Genomic DNA, 5,582 nt, shown 5'->3' on the forward strand with positions numbered 1-5,582 from the left:
AATATAGACTATAGAGGTGAGTAGGGTAACAGACTACAGACTATAGAGGTGAGCAGGGTAACAGACTACAGACTATAGAGGTGAGCAGGGTAACAGACTACAGACTATAGAGGTGAACAGGGTAACAGACTACAGACTATAGAGGTGAGCAGGGTAACAGACTACAGACTATAGAGGTGAGCAGGGTAACAGGCTACAGACTATAGAGGTGAGCAGGGTAACAGACTACAGAGTATAGAGGTGAGCAGGGTAACAGACTACAGACTATAGAGGTGAGCAGGGTAACAGACTACAGACTATAGAGGTGAGCAGGGTAACAGACTACAGACTATAGAGGTGAGCAGGGTAACAGACTACAGACTATAGAGGTGAGCAGGGTAACAGACTACAGACTATAGAGGTGAGCAGGGTAACAGACTACAGACTATAGAGGTGAACAGGGTAACAGACTACAGACTATAGAGGTGAGCAGGGTAACAGACTACAGACTATAGAGGTGAGCAGGGTAACAGACTACAGAGTATAGAGGTGAGCAGGGTAACAGACTACAGACTATAGAGGTGAGCAGGGTAACAGACTACAGACTATAGAGGTGAGCAGGGTAACAGAATATAGACTATAGAGGTGAGTAGGGTAACAAACTATAGAGGTGAGCAGGGTAGCAGACTATAGAGGTGAGCAGGGTAGCAGACTATAGAGGTGAGTAGGGTAACAGACTACAGACTATAGAGGTGAGCAGGGTAACAGAATATAGACTATAGAGGTGAGTAGGGTAGCAGACTATAGAGGTGAGCAGGGTAGCAGACTATAGAGGTGAGCAGGGTAACAGACTACAGACTATAGAGGTGAGCAGGGTAACAGAATATAGACTATAGAGGTGAGTAGGGTAACAAACTATAGAGGTGAGCAGGGTAGCAGACTATAGAGGTGAGCAGGGTAGCAGACTATAGAGGTGAGCAGGGTAACAGACTACAGACTATAGAGGTGAGCAGGGTAACAGAATATAGACTATAGAGGTGAGTAGGGTAACAAACTATAGAGGTGAGCAGGGTAGCAGACTATAGAGGTGAGCAGGGTAGCAGACTATAGAGGTGAGCAGGGTAGCAGACTATAGAGGTGAGCAGGGTAACAGACTATAGAGGTGAGCAGGGTAACAGACTATAGAGGTGAGCAGGGTAGCAGACTATAGAGGTGAGCAGGGTAACAGACTATAGAGGTGAGCAGGGTAACAGACTACAGACTATAGAGGTGAGCAGGGTAACAGACTACAGACTATAGAGGTGAGCAGGGTAACAGACTACAGACTATAGAGGTGAACAGGGTAACAGACTACAGACTATAGAGGTGAGCAGGGTAACAGACTATAGAGGTGAGCAGGGTAGCAGACTATAGAGGTGAGCAGGGTAGCAGACTATAGAGGTGAGCAGGGTAACAGACTATAGAGGTGAGTAGGGTAACAGACTACAGAGTATAGAGGTGAGCAGGGTAACAGACTATAGAGGTGAGCAGGGTAACAGACTACAGAGTATAGAGGTGAGCAGGGTAACAGACTATAGAGGTGAGCAGGGTAACAGACTATAGAGGTGAGCAGGGTAACAGACTATAGAGGTGAGCAGGGTAACAGACTACAGAGTATAGAGGTGAGCAGGGTAACAGACTATAGAGGTGAGCAGGGTAACAGACTATAGAGGTGAGCAGGGTAACAGACTACAGAGTATAGAGGTGAGCAGGGTAACAGACTATAGAGGTGAGCAGGGTAACAGACTATAGAGGTGAGCAGGGTAACAGACTATAGAGGTGAGCAGGGTAACAGAATATAGACTATAGAGGTGAGCAGGGTAACAGAATATAGAGGTGAGTAGGGTAGCAGACTATAGAGGTGAGCAGGGTAACAGACTATAGAGGTGAGCAGGGTAACAGACTATAGAGGTGAGCAGGGTAACAGACTATAGAGGTGAGCAGGGTAACAGACTATAGAGGTGAGTAGGGTAGCAGACTATAGAGGTGAGCAGGGTAGCAGACTATAGAGGTGAGCAGGGTAACAGACTACAGAGTATAGAGGTGAGCAGGGTAACAGACTATAGAGGTGAGTAGGGTAACAGACTATAGAGGTGAGCAGGGTAACAGACTATAGAGGTGAGCAGGGTAACAGACTACAGACTATAGAGGTGAGTAGGGTAACAGACTATAGAGGTGAGTAGGGTAACAGACTATAGAGGTGAGTAGGGTAACAGACTACAGACTATAGAGGTGAGCAGGGTAACAGACTATAGAGGTGAGTAGGGTAACAGACTATAGAGGTGAGCAGGGTAACAGACTATAGAGGTGAGCAGGGTAACAGACTACAGACTATAGAGGTGAGTAGGGTAACAGACTATAGAGGTGAGTAGGGTAACAGACTATAGAGGTGAGTAGGGTAACAGACTACAGACTATAGAGGTGAGCAGGGTAACAGACTATAGAGGTGAGTAGGGTAACAGAATACAGAGTATAGAGGTGAGCAGGGTAACAGACTACAGACTATAGAGGTGAGTAGGGTAACAGAATACAGAGTATAGAGGTGAGCAGGGTAACAGATTATAGAGGTGAGTAGGGTAACAGAATACAGAGTATAGAGGTGAGCAGGGTAACAGACTATAGAGGTGAGTAGGGTAACAGAATACAGACTATAGAGGTGAGCAGGGTAACAGACTATAGAGGTGAGCAGGGTAACAGACTATAGAGGTGAGCAGGGTAACAGACTATAGAGGTGAGCAGGGTAACAGACTATAGAGGTGAGCAGGGTAACAGACTATAGAGGTGAGCAGGGTAACAGACTATAGAGGTGAGCAGGGTAACAGACTATAGAGGTGAGCAGGGTAACAGACTATAGAGGTGAGCAGGGTAACAGACTATAGAGGTGAGTAGGGATATAGTACTATAGAAGTTGAGACAGAGTGTTTGTGCTTGGGGTTTATGCAGGGTTTTATACATCTAGGACTGCTTGGATGTCTTCATCAGTAATCCTTACTGCCCTAGATCAGCCCTAGATCAGTCCTAGATCACAACATAAATCACTAATAATAGCCCTTAGATCAGCCCTATATCACAAGATACATCCCTAATTTATTTATTTATTTTTTATTTTACCTTTATTAAACCAGGTAGGCAAGTTGAGAACAAGTTCTCATTTACAATTGCGACCTGGCAAATAATAATAATCCCTAATCTAGATCAACCCTAGATCACAACATATTACACTAATAAAAGCCCTAGATCAACTCTAGATCAACTCTAGATCAACTCTAGATCAACTCTATATCAACCCTCGATCAACTCTAGATCAGCCCTAGATCAACTCTAGATCAACTCTAGATCAACTCTAGATCAACTCTAGATCAACTCTAGATCAGCCCTAGATCAACTCTAGATCAACTCTAGATCAACTCTAGATCAACCCTAGATCACAACATAATGCGCGAATAAAAGCCCTAGATCAGCCCTAGATCAACCCTAGATCAACTCTAGATCAACTCTAGATCAACTCTAGATCAACTCTAGATCAGCTAGATCAACCCTAGATCACAACATAATACACTAATTAAAGCCCTAGATCAACTCTAGATCAACTCTAGATCAACTCTAGATCAACTCTAGATCAACTCTAGATCAGCTAGATCAACCCTAGATCACAACATAATGCGCGAATAAAAGCCCTAGATCAGCCCTAGATCAACCCTAGATCAACTCTAGATCAACTCTAGATCAACTCTAGATCAACTCTAGATCAGCTAGATCAACCCTAGATCACAACATAATACACTAATTAAAGCCCTAGATCAACTCTAGATCAACCCTAGATCATCCCTAGATCACAACATGATGCACTAATAAAAGCCCTAGATCAGCCCTAGATCAACCCTAGATCAACCCTAGATCAACTCTAGATCAACCCTAGATCAACCCTAGATCATCCCTAGATCAAAACATGATGCACTAATAAAAGCCCTAGATCAGCCCTAGATCAACTCTAGATCAACCCTAGATCAACTCTAGATCAGCCCTAGATCAACTCTAGATCACAACATAATGCACTAATTAAAGCCCTAGATCAGCCCTAGATCAGCCCTCGATCAACTCTAGATCAGCCCTCGATCAACTCTAGATCAGCCCTAGATCAACCCTAGATCACAACATAATACACTAATTAAAGCCCTAGATCAACTCTAGATCAACCCTAGATCATCCCTAGATCACAACATGATGCACTAATAAAAGCCCTAGATCAGCCCTAGATCAACCCTAGATCAACCCTAGATCAACTCTAGATCAACCCTAGATCAACTCTAGATCAACCCTAGATCAACTCTAGATCAGCCCTAGATCAACTCTAGATCAGCCCTAGATCAACCCTAGATCAACCCTAGATCAACTCTAGATCAACCCTAGATCAACTCTAGATCAACCCTAGATCAACTCTAGATCAGCCCTAGATCAACTCTAGATCAACCCTAGATCAACCCTAGATCAACCCTAGATCAACTCTAGATCAACCCTAGATCAACTCTAGATCAGCCCTAGATCAACTCTAGATCAACCCTAGATCAACTCTAGATCAGCCCTAGATCAACTCTAGATCAGCCCTAGATCACAACATAATGCACTAATAAAAGCCCTAGATCAGCCCTAGATCAACTCTAGATCAACTCTAGATCAGCCCTAGATCAACTCTAGATCAACCCTAGATCAACCCTAGATCACAACATAATGCACTAATAAAAGCCCTAGATCAACTCTAGATCAGCCCTAGATCAGCCCTAGATCAACTCTAGATCAACTCTAGATCAGCCCTAGATCAACTCTAGATCACAACATAATGCACTAATAAAAGCCCTAGATCAGCCCTAGATCAACTCTAGATCAACTCTAGATCAGCCCTAGATCAACTCTAGATCAACTCTAGATCAACTCTAGATCACAACATAATGCACTAATAAAAGCCCTAGATCAACTCTAGATCAGCCCTAGATCACAACATAATGCACTAATTAAAGCCCTAGATCAGCCCTAGATCAACTCTAGATCACAACATAATGCACTAATTAAAGCCCTAGATCAACCCTAGATCAGCCCTAGATCAGCCCTAGATCAACTCTAGATCAGCCCTAGATCAACTCTAGATCAGCCCTATATCAACCCTAGATCAACTCTAGATCAGCCCTAGATCACAACATAATGTACTAATTAAAGCCCTAGATCAGCCCTAGATCAACCCTAGATCAACTCTAGATCACAACATAATGCACTAATTAAAGCCCTAGATCAACCCTAGATCAGCCCTAGATCAGCCCTAGATCAACTCTAGATCAGCCCTAGATCAACTCTAGATCAGCCCTATATCAACCCTAGATCAACTCTAGATCAGCCCTAGATCACAACATAATGTACTAATTAAAGCCCTAGATCAGCCCTCGATCACAACATGAACTCAAAATGGAATAAGTAGTTCTCACCCATCTACACACAATACCCCATAATGTCACTGTGAAAACATGTTTTTAGAAAATGCTATAACTATTTAAAATTGAATACAGAAATAGCTC

General features: G+C 43.4%; 1 long non-coding RNA gene across 1 annotated transcript; it reads left to right on the forward strand.

Moving 5' to 3' along the window:
- Positions 1-464: 464 nt before the first annotated feature.
- Positions 465-2,795, forward strand: LOC118944732. The gene is made up of 4 exons (XR_005040035.1): positions 465-1,166; positions 1,502-1,533; positions 2,030-2,061; positions 2,643-2,795. It is a non-coding gene; the product is annotated as an uncharacterized LOC118944732 (long non-coding RNA).
- The last annotated feature ends 2,787 nt before the right edge of the window (positions 2,796-5,582 follow it).

The sequence above is a fragment of the Oncorhynchus mykiss genome, chromosome 3 (assembly GCF_013265735.2).
Source record: "Oncorhynchus mykiss isolate Arlee chromosome 3, USDA_OmykA_1.1, whole genome shotgun sequence".
Lineage (NCBI taxonomy): Eukaryota > Metazoa > Chordata > Actinopteri > Salmoniformes > Salmonidae > Oncorhynchus > Oncorhynchus mykiss.